Here is a 12,940-nt window from a genome sequence, read left to right on the forward strand (position 1 = left end):
ATGGTTTAGATCAAAACTGCTCAAACTAAGATTTGGACAATGGTTTAGTAAACCCATCTTCAACCTGAAGACTAGCTGGAACATAATTGAAAAACATCTGTTCAATAACAACTTTTTCCCTTACAAAATGATCATCCAAATCAACGTGCTTAGCCTTTACATAGTACACTGGATTGCTACTCATGGCAACAACAACACTATTATCGCACCAGAAAACCGGTACACCCTGGTGTGTATGCCCCATTTCTGAAAGAAGTTCGTTGACCCATGTCACTTTAGTTGCTGCATCCACTACATTACGATACTCTGCCTCCATGGTGGATCTTGAAACTGACTTTTGTTTTTTAGAGGTCCAGGACACAAGGTTGTTGCCTACAAAAACACAATATCTGATATTGATCTTCTATCATCAGGATTACCACCCCAATCTGTATCAGAATATTGTCACCTTCACATCCACACCATAGGGAGAAAACATCAATCCATAATCAAGTGTGCCAACAAGATAGGGAAGAATCTGTTTTATAGCAAGAATATGATCCTGATATGGGGCATGCATGTACATGGCATCTTTATTTACAATGTAGGTGATATATGGACGAGTGTGGCAAGTATACAACAGTGCACCAACAATACTGCGATATTCCTTAGCATCATAGAGCAGATCATCAACATCTTCTGACAGCTTGGTTAGCGTCATAAGAGTTACCACATAATTAGTTGTATCCATTTTAGCTTTCATCAATAGCTCAACTATAAACTTGCGTTGAATTAGAAAAAAAACTCGCCACACTTCTTAACTTCAATACCAAGAAAGTAGCCAAGTTCTCCAAGGTCATTCAATGAGAAAGCATCACTCAAGCGTTGAATTATATCATCAATCTCAACATCTAAAGCTCCAGTGATGAAAATATCATCAAAATACACTAACATATACGTAAAAATACCCATGTTATTGCGAATAAACAATGATGTATTAGCCCTAGATTCAACAAACCCTAGCTAAAGTAGACATTGCTTTAACCGAGCATTCCAATTGCGAGGTGTCTGACGCAATCCATATAACACCTTGTGTAGTTTACACACAAGTTGACTGTCATCCTTAGCATATTGTTATAGAGGTTGTTACATATACACTTCTTCATGCAGCTCTCCATTTAAAACATATTATTAATGTCAACCTGACACAACTGTCACTACCAAGCCACAACAAGAGACAATATAACATGAAGTGTAGCAAACTTAACCACTGGACTAAAAGTTTCATTGAAATCTTGTCATGGACTTGAGAGAACCCTTTAGCTATTAAATAAGCCTTGTAATGATGAACCGAACCATTTGTATACGTTTTCAGTTTAAAAAGTCACTTGCACCTTAAACTGAACGTCCAAGGGTTAACTTCACCACGATCCACGTGCTATTACACTGTAAAGCATCAAACTCAACATGAACTATTATTTTCCAATTGGAAGACTTCAATTCATCATACACGTTAACAGGTTCCACAGTTTCATAAGTCATTGCAAATGTTTTAGGCTTAAAAATGCCACACTTATTCCTTGTGAGCATAGGGTGACTATTTATTGCAGGTGAATATGCAGCTAAATGCTCAAACATATTGATGACAGCATCAACAACTTGAACAAATGTTTGATTATTAGACACCATCAATTCATCGGAGTCAGCTGAAGATAAATATTCACCAGCTACTGTAGATGTTAACTCAGAATTCATTGACTTATCTTGCATAGACCTCTATAGTATACCACTAGACTCAATAGTACCCAGGTTAGTCAACGAACAATCAGACTGAGCAGCTACTGCTCGTAACCTTGAAATGTCAGCTACAAATTCAAGTTCAGCTGACTCATTTGCAGAAAACCAGCTACACCTGCTGCTGGAGACTTGTTAGATAAACTTACAAATGGAAAGATATATTCTTCAAAAACTACATGAAGAGACAGATAAACTCTCCCACTAGAAGCAAGACAAAGACATCATTTGTGTTGAGGGCTAAAACTTAGAATCGTACACACTTGAGATCGAAACTCAAGCTTATGTGTTTGAAACGACCTTAAATGCAAAAAACACTTACAACCGAACACTTTCATTGCAGCATAATCCGGTTTCTTCCCAAGAAGCTGCTCATACGATGATATTCCTCGTAGCAATTTAGTTGGTAATCGATTAATAGTATATACTACAATCATGCTACATAGAACCAATATTGCACAGACATAGAGGCTTGAGCATGTAGAACTAATGCAACTTCAATGACATGTCTATATTTCCTCTCCACAACACCATTCTACTCAGAAGTGTGATGACAAGTAAGGCGATGCACAATGCCATCATGTAGCAAAATTGGGGACAAAATTTTGTATTCTCCACCCCAATCACTCTGAACTACTTTAATAGAAACCCCAAACTGATTCATAACTAGTTTCTAAAATAATCGAAATACTAAAACAACCTGAGATTTGTTTTGCAAAAAATAAATCCAAGTGTGCCAAGAATAAGCATCAACAAATGTTATGTAATACTTAAATAATCTAGAAGCACAGTAAATATCAACTCAAATAGAGCATTATAAACAAAAATGGAAGAAGGAAATGATAACTTATGAATTTTGCTAATGCAACAAGCATCACATTTCTCATTAACATTCAAAAGAAGTTTTACATCAACGACCTTACAAGTTGTGACTAACGTATTATAACTGGCATGACATAGTCTTCTATGCCATACATTATATAAGCTAGAGTCATAAGTATTAGAAACACTAGAATACACTTTATTACAAACACCTGGTGAGCAATCTTCTGAAAATACATATAGACAATCTTTAACCTTTCCTGTAAGCAACACCTCAGTCATAGAGCTATCACGAACATAACACGCATTTGAGTAAAACTCAAAGTAAACTCATTTATCCCTAGCACACTTTAAAACCGAAAGCAAATTGTTTGTTACACCAGGCATATACAGAATATCATTTAAGTATAAATGGCAAGAAGAAGAATGTAACACGACAGTACCAACCATATTAACCTTTAATGAAACACCATTACCCATAACTAAATTACCTAGACCAAAGTGATCAGCTTGGGGAGTGATATTTTTAGACTTAGGCGTGACTTGGTGCGTGGCACCGAAATCTATCACATACTGATTAGACGCAGAAACAAGATCTGCATAAGCTAAAGGCAACTTATCACGCTTATTAGCATGACAACAATCACAACCAGAAGTGTCACTAACCACAACATTAGCATTAACTAATCAGCATCATTAGTAACACTGATGAACGTCTCATCAGACTTGTGCCAACATCTGTTGACCAGATGCCAATCTTTTCATAAATTTAACACTGGATACGTGGCTTCTCTCGACCATACCCCTAAAACGACCACGAAAATAAGATCGATGTGGCTTAGACCAGCCACCATCATCAAAACCAACCACATCACTATGAGCAACATGTGTACTTGTAATACCACTCTCTTTTTGAGCAGCAAACCCACCAAGCAGTGTTTCAGCATCAACAAGCATATTGTAAACTTAATCTAAGGGAAGATAATCTCCAGAAGACATTATGACAGCCATGAACGATTGATAATCCCATGGAAGCCCTTTGAGAATACTGGCAATATGCTCTACAACAGGAACAAGACTGCCACACGATGCTAAGGTATCACAAACTTCTTTAACCCTAGTAAGGAACACTTGCATACTATCATCGCCCTTCTTAAGAGTGTAACATCCCAAAAGTTGGGTCAGTGACTAAAATAGAAATTTTGAAAATTTACTGACCAATCTTAAAAAAGATTGAATAGTTCGATGACTTATTGGAGAAATTTTTATGTTGGATTTAATAGAAAAGTTTAAAAATAATAAGGGTATTATGGTCATTTCACATGGAAGATTTTTATTTTCCTTTATAAAGGGTAATAAACACATAGGAAATTAGAGAATTTCTCCAGAGTCATCTTCAGTTTCTTCTTCCTTCTCTCAACTGTGAACTCCAACTTGTAAAGGTAAGATTTTTTATCTAAGAAATGATAGATTAAAGTATGTCATGTGGAATACTGATATGTATAATGTATGATTATGTAGATACCGGACTCGAGCTGGCTTTAGAACGATCACCGAGTTAGAATTCGATCGAAAGGAAGGAAGTCATAAGAATAATTAATAGTCAGTGAGGCTAAGGTGAGTGCATCTTATTTAAATATAGGATTATAAGGAAATTTGACTTACAATAAGTCTATTTCCTCTAAGTCTAGTGCATGAAGTCATAAACATAAGTATATCAATGACATGAAATGTATGTATGCTTGATTATATGAGTTGATATGTTTGGGTATGTGTTACATGATATGAATGAATACAGATTAGTGTAATAAATCATGCGAATAAATATAAATAAGTAATGTGATTGTATAAGAATATGATATAAGTTACATGATCATGAATTATGTAGATAACAAAGAATTAAGTAATAACAATAGGAAGTGACATAAGTTTTATGGTATAAATACCAATAATTATATGGACATGTAATATAGTTTAGGTAATGAGGAGTTATGTGTCTACATGACAAGGGGAAGAGATAAGAACGATGGATAAATTATAGAATAAGAATTTATGTATTTATGTGTTATCAATTTAAGTACGTATGTGAACATGTAATAAGTGCACACGAACCATAAGGAATATTTTAAGGTGAGGGGAATTATATAACATATAGTATATGGTATGATAATGATTTAGCTAAAATATGATAACCAATTATAAGTTATATAAGTTAGATCTATGTGAATTAATATGATGGACTTATGTGATTAAATGAAAACTGAGAAAGGTTAAGTAGCATTGGTATATATATATATATGATAATGAAATGAAAATCAGATGTAAACTAGGAAATACTTATATAAGTAATTATATTAGCATTTAATATTAGTTGTATAATAATTAGATAACAAATCATATGTGAATATATGTTTATGTAATAAAATATTTGAAGCTGAATTAAGTAAATATACGAAAATAGTATGAACTTTATATGTTATTGATGATTACGAAAAAAAACTGGTGAGGTAAATTATATTGTATTAATATAAGAGTGTCTGCTTAAATTATATGAATTAAAAGGTGATCGTGAGAGAATAAAGAATAAATTATATAAAATAAGGTAGGTGATTACATGTGTGTATGGATATACCTTGTTGACGTTATATGAGATTAGAGATGAAACTATGTGATATGTGTTATAAGACAATGATTTAAGTGAGCACATGAAAATGTTATATGACCCATGTGATTACATGTGAAATGTTATATGACTATGTGATAAACTGTGTAACTATGTGAATATGTGATAAGAATAAATGATAATGCCCATGTTATGTAATATGAGAGCTAGATGTATAGTTGGCATGCCAAGAGTCGAGGGATTATCAGTGGTCCTTCGGGACATAGTAGTCCTTCGGGATATAGTGGTCATTCATGACAAATATTCAGTGCCCCTTGTGGGATTTTATACGAGCTGTGGTGAGACCATAGTGCACAACCTCTATGTACTCACATATCTTTAGTTCTCAAAATTGTACATAGGCTAAAGAAAGAGATAACAATAAACATATTACCTATTAAGTATATGTATTTTTGATATGAATGGTATTATATGATTTATAAGGTGATATGTATTTGTATTTTATATGAGATGGTAATGGTTCATGCATTGGTGTGATTTAGAGTTACATTCTATGTTGATACGGTATAAAAAGAAATTGGAGATTATAAAATAAGTAATGATAAATAGGTTAATGATGGGGTTATATATGTATATATGTATGATGTTATGTTACATGATATGTGCATGTGTGTGTATATGTGACAGAGAAGAATATATGTTCTTGTATGATATGGAAGTATTAAATGTTCATGCATTGTAGAAGTTATAGTTATATCATAATTTTATTTATGCCTCACTAATTCATGGACTTAGCGTGTGAGTGTTTCACACGTAGGTTGGAAAGCGAGAGGAGAAGCTAAGACGAGCAAGACAAGTCAGCATTTTCCTTATGAAGTTCAGATCAGAAAAATAAAGATAATAAGTATTTTTGTTCTTTCGGATATAGTTCGCATGTACTATTAGATTTGAATTGAATATGCTCTTATAGGTTTTGTAAAACCAATTGTTTTCTTTATTTAATGAAAAGTAATAATTTGATTTTGTATTGTGAATTTTAAAGTTTTTTTCCTATTTGTAAATAAAAACGGTTGAAAAGTCAATGTGACACCTCGGACTCATATTCGGGTCAGATACGGGTTGGGGTGTTACATTTAATGGAGTCAAAGCTAAGTTTTAGCCGATTCTAGGCTTAAACCGAAGGTAAAGGAGTTTTAAAAATGTGTACATGCCAACATAGAGTGAAAATTTCTGATCTGATTATGTAAGGAGTATGATGTCTTGCTAATAGAATTAGACTATTAAGTTATAATAGAAGTATGATTATGATGATTTCGAAATGAAGTTAGAGGTAAACCTGATGGTGATAGTAATTCACTTGCCCTGGCCAGGAAGGATGAAGAGCGGATACCTCAGGAAGTGCCTCATAAGATTAAAGGTTGATTTCAGGAAGTTGAAATCATATCAGAATAGTGATATAAGGTATTCATTGTTTTGAATTGAAAAAGTTATATGGAGTAATTTTGTTATTTTACAGATAAAATAGAATGTGGTGAACAAGTGTCACCATAAGAACGTTAAAAGATCAAATGATGCAGTGAAAATTAGTAGAAGAGTTCAAGAATAAGTGTATCAGTGACAAGCGTATAAGCTATATATATAAAGTCAGAGCTTATGAGTTTGAAACGAAGGGATAGTATTGCGTATAAGCAAGAGTGTGGATATGATAAAGATTTGCAGTTAAGATGGAAAGAGTTAGCGTTGGCTAACAAGATTATGTGATGAAAAATGTATTGGAGTTATAAGATTTTAAGACATTGTTAGGATAAGTTAACCAGGTATGAAATAGATATGAATATAGTTGTGTATCGCGAGTATGTAAATGTGATATAGTGAAAGAGGCAAGAATTCGTATGTTTAAGGGAAGTTACAGAGTAATAGAAAAGTTTAAGAATGAGTATATCGGCGATCAGTTTATAAGATAAAGGAAGTTATAACGTTTAAATTTGGAACAAGGGAGTAGTACTGTGTATGAGTAAGAGTATGAGTTGGAAAAGTTGAGTCAGATATCGCTGAGGAAAAATTTTGATGGGAAAAGAATGTATATGATCGACTTGAGGAAATTGAATATAATTATGTATCATGGTTATGTAGATATGAAGTAGTTAAAGACAAAAGTAATTATATGTTTAAAGATAGCTTTAAGGAAGTAGAACAAGTATTCAAAGGGATTGAGTGATTACTCTGATTTGATATTTGATGAATTAAGTGAAGGAATTACAAGTACAAAAGATGGTAAAGAATGAAGCTCTGTATAAGTACAGTGGGTTATCAAAGTTACGAGGATACAATGATAATTGGTACTCAAAGATGAGTATAGATGATAAGACAAGAGTATGTGAACATGAAAGGAAAGATAGGATTTGTGTATAAAGAGATTTCGATTTTGAATAAATAAAGAAATGAAAAGGATTGAGTTTAAAGGATTATATATAATAAAGATTATATAGAAGTGTAGATGATAAGTTTGATATAGAAGTAAGAAAAGGGTGCAAGGTGATGTGAAAAGATTGTTTGATTTCATAAAATATATGTTTAATCACATTTTAAGAAGATTTAAGGTTGTGTTCTGGGTCAAATGGTGATGGAATAAGAAGTTGGCTATTGTAGTGAGGTAATTAGAAATTAATAATGAATCAATTGATTCATGATTCTGAATGGAAATGATTAAGGTTACTGATTGTTGTTTATATGATAAGCTTCAGTAAATGAATGTAAAAAAGAAAAAGGTAGTTGAAGAAATAAAGAAAGGAAAGATTAAGTAAATCAGGTAACATGAGAACATTAGAAGATATGTTTTTATTGATATGTTCAGTGAAAATTCGAGGACAAATTTTCTTAAAAAGAGGGGAGATTTGTAACATCCCAAAAGTCGGGTCAGTGACTAAAATAAAATTTTGAAAATTTAGTGACCAATCTTAGAAAAGATTATTAGTTCGAAGACTTATTGGAGAAATTTTATGTTGGATTTAATAGCAAATTTTGAAAATAATAAGGGTATTATGGTCATTTCACAAGGAAGATTTTTATTTCCCTTTATAAAGGGTAATAAGCACGTACGAAAGGAGAGAATTTCTCCAGAGTCTTCTTCAGTTTCTTCTTTCTTCTCCCAGCCGTGAACTCCAACTTGTAAAGTTAAGATTTCTTAGTAGTTGATTATTAGCTTAAATTTAAGTTGGGTTTTGATCATTGGGTGATACTTAAGCTTAAGAAAAAGTTGTCTTAAAATCATAAGATGAAGGAGTTAGAAGAAATTAAAGTTAAGGAACTTTGAAAGGAAATCTTGTATGAGAGTTGATAAGTTAAATTGGAAGTTAAATTTGACTTGTCATCAATATAATTAAGACATATGAAGGGTTAGAATTAGATTTAGAACATGTTGCAAATTGGGTGTAATTCTTGAATTTCATGTGGTGGATAGGATTTTGAAGTTTAAGATGAGATAAATGTATATTAATGAGTTTAAGCGTATGTATGTGAGTTAAGAATATGATAGGGGATGAAATATGAAGTGTTTAAGGGAAATTGAAGTGATTTTCGTGCATAAATTGGAATTCTGGGCTAGTTTACATCGGTACACATTCATCATGTACCGATGCATCGAGGGTAAATTTCCAAAAATTATTCAGTGTGCATCGATGCACAGGAAATGCATCGATTCACCCATTAAACTGAAAATATCAAATGTAATTTGTGTACCGATGCATAGGTAGTGCATCGATACACACGTTAAGGAATGCATCGATACACTATAGTGTGTACCGATGCACTTCAAGGGAAAATATAATAGACCTTTCTTTTGGTCTAAGAAATGATAGATTAGAGTATGTCATGTGGAATACTGATATGTATAATGTATGATTATGTAGATACCGGACTCGAGCAAGCTTTGGAACGATCGCCGAGTTAGAATTCGATCGAAAGAAAATAAGTCATAAGAATAATTAATAGTCAGTGAGGCCAATGTGAGTGCATCTTATTTAAATATAGGATTTTAAAAAAATTTGACATGCGATAAGTCTATTTCCTCTAAGTCTAGTGCGTGAAGTCATAAACATAAGTATATCAATGGCATGAAATGTATGTATGCTTGATTATATGAGTTGATATGTTTGGGTATGTGCTATATGTTATGGTATGTGTTACATGATATGTATGAATACATGTTAGTGTAATAAATCATGCGAATAAATATAAATAAGTAATGTGATTGTATAAGAATATGATATAAGTTACATGATCATGAATTATGTAGATAACAAAGAATTAAGTAATAACAAGAGGAAGTGACATAAGCTTTATGGTATAAATACCAATAATTATATGGACATGCAATATAGTTTATGTAAAGAGTAGTTATGTCTCTACATGACAAGGAGAAGAGATAAGAACGATAGATAAATTATAGAATAAGAATTTATGTATTTATGTGTTATCAATTTAAGTACGTATGTGAACATGTAATAAGTGCACATGAACCATAAAGAATATTTTAAGTTGAGGGGAATTATATAACATATAGTATATGGTATGATAATGATGTTGCTAAAATATAATAAGCAAGTATAAGTTATATAAGTTAGATCTATGTGAATTAATATGATGGACTTATGTGATTACATGAAAACTGATAAAGGTTAAGTAGCATTATATATATATATATATGATAATGAAATGAAATGAAAATCAGATGTAAACTAAGAAATACTGGTATAAGTAATTATATTAGCATTTAATATTAGTTGTATAATAATTAGATAACAAATCATATGTGAATATATGCTTAGGTAATAAAATATTTGAAGTTGAATTAAGTAAATATACGAAAATAGTATGAACTTTATATGTTATTGATGATTACGAAAAAAAAAACCGATGAGGTAAATTATATTGTATTAATATAAGAGTATCTGCTTAAATTATATGAATTAAAAGGTGATCATGAGAGAATAAAGAGTAAATTATATAAAATAAGGTAGGTGATTACATGTGTGTATGGATATACCTGGTTGACGTTATATGAGATTAGAGATGAAGCTATGTGATATGTGTTATAAGACAATGATTTAAGTGAGTACATGAAAATGTTATATGACCCATGTGATTACATGTGAAATGTTATACGATTATGTGATAAATTGTATAACTATGTGATAAATTGTGTAACTATGTGAATATGTGATAAGAATAAATGATAATGCCCATGTTATGTAATATGAGAGCTAGAGGTATAGTTGGCATGCCAAGAGTCGAGAGATTATCAGTGGTCCTTCGGGACATAGTAGTCCTTCGGGATATAGTGGTCATTCATGACAAATATTCAGTGCCCCTTGTGGGATTTTATACGAGTTGTGGTGAGAGCATAGTGCACAACCTCTATGTACTCACATATCTTTAGTTCTCAGAAGTGTACATGGGCTAAAGAAAGAGATAACAATAAACATAATACCTATGAAGTATATGCGTTTGTGATATGAATGTTATTACATGATTTATAAGGTGATATCTATTTGTATATGATATGAGATGGTAATGGTTCATGCATTGGTGTGATTTAGAGTTACATTATATGTTGATACGGTATAAAAGGAAATTGGTAATGATAAAATAAGTAATGTTAAACAGGTTAATGATGGGGTTAAGTATGTATATATGTATGATGTCATGTTACATGATATGTGCATGTGTGTGTATATGTGATAGAGAATAATATATTTTTTTGTATGATATAGAAGTATTAAATTTTCATGCATTGTAGAAGTTATAATTATATCATAATTTTATTTATGCCTCACTAAGTCATCGACTTAGCGTGTGAGTGTTTCACACGTAGGTTGGAAAGCGAGAAGAGAAGCTAAGATGAGCAAGACAGGTCAGCATTTTCCTTACGAAGTTCAGATCAGAAAAATAAAGATAATATGTATTTTTGTTCTTTCGGATATAGTTGACATGTACTATTAGATTTGAATTGAATATGCTCTGATAGGTTTTGTAAAACCAATTGTTTTCTTTATTTAATGAAAAGTAATAATTTGATTTTGTATTATGAATTTTAATTTTTTTCCTATTTGTAAAGAAAAACGTTTGAAAAGTCGATGTGACACCTCAGACTCAGATTCGGGTCGGATACGGGTTGGGGTGTTATAAAGAGACTGCAACTTATAGTGTAAATTCATAACATAAGTTGTAGATCTATTAGCAAAGAATTGAAGTATCGTACTCCAAACAGCAACAGTTGTTTCAGTATCTACAAATTGAGGCAACAAATGAGCACAAATAGTAGACAATAGCCAGGAGGTCGCTACACTATCTTGAGCAACAAAATCCTCATACGCTTCATTGGATAACAAGGCTCCATTCTCACCAGCAACCATCTCAGGCAGGGGCTGCATCGCACCGGTAAGCAATCGTTCAAGGCGATGACTCCTTATAGTAAGAAGATCTTGTTGTTTCCATAAAAGAAATTTCATCTCGTCAAGAACCACGTTCACCTTCTTATTAATAAACATCCTGACACTACCGGAAGAAGCCACAAACTAAACACCACATGCTGGAGCACACCCCTCAAAACGCAACCAAACAAGCTCCAGGATCTTTGGCGAAAATTATCATGCTAAGAAACTCAAAAAAAAGTATCACAAGTGTATATTGTCATTCACACATTTTCAAAGATAGAATGGCAAGTTTATATAGGTAAAACTATAACCAACTACTAGCCTAGCTGGCATAACCAACTCCTAGTTGGAAATCTTAACATCTTTGATAATAGCTCTAACAAACTTCACAAGCTTTCAGCACCACCTTCAGCTACACGTAACATACCACCTTCAGCTCACGCAACATACCAACTTCAGCTATATCAACTCTTATTCTCTAATGAACCCCTTTCTCTTTCATTTGTATGTTGATTTTGCTTTATAGTTGTTTATAGAAAAAAATTTTGATTTGTCGGATGGAAAGGATATATATTTTTTTATTTGGGTGAAGAGTCGCGATTAATGAAACATTTGACTATTGATAAATATAGAGATGAAATAGTAAAGGAAGAGACAATAAGAGAAAGCTGGATCATTAAGTTGAGCAGCCCCTATTCCAGTCTTGATTAAGAGTTTTATAATGGTCTTTTATTGTGCATGTTAATCCTAGAGTCATGATGACTTTTTGTATACTGATAAGAATAGATAAATTTGATGATTAAACTCTGGATTTTGTATACAGATCAAAAATCTTATACGAATGTCTTAACTATATATTATAACTGATTTCAAAAAAGATTTCTATGAAAATATGATCAATAATATTGGAAGATGATGTACGAAAATATAACTATATTATATATTTCTCATTTTCTCGATTTAAACACCCAATTGAGCAAAAAGATCCTAAAGTTTGTTTGAAGTTTAAAACTTTGTCCCTTCTTTTCAACTGCTCTCCCAAATGGCGTAGACCTTTGAAAGAGAAAGACGGTGGAATAGCACGTGACGATGCATATGGAGAAGAGTGAACATGTTAAGGCTAAGCCTAAGGCCACTGAAAAAAGTGAAACTTTGAATACCCATTTTTAAATTATGAAACTTTTGTTTCTGATAAGATTATTATGATTAATATATAACTAAGTGAAGAGGTGGACAACCTGGGCTGGAAGATGCAGGATTTGACATTTACGTGTTGTTTCGTTCCCAC

The sequence above is a fragment of the Hibiscus syriacus genome, unplaced genomic scaffold (genome assembly GCF_006381635.1).
Source record: "Hibiscus syriacus cultivar Baekdansim isolate YM2019G1 unplaced genomic scaffold, ASM638163v2 tig00116951_pilon, whole genome shotgun sequence".
Taxonomy (NCBI): Eukaryota; Viridiplantae; Streptophyta; class Magnoliopsida; order Malvales; family Malvaceae; genus Hibiscus; species Hibiscus syriacus.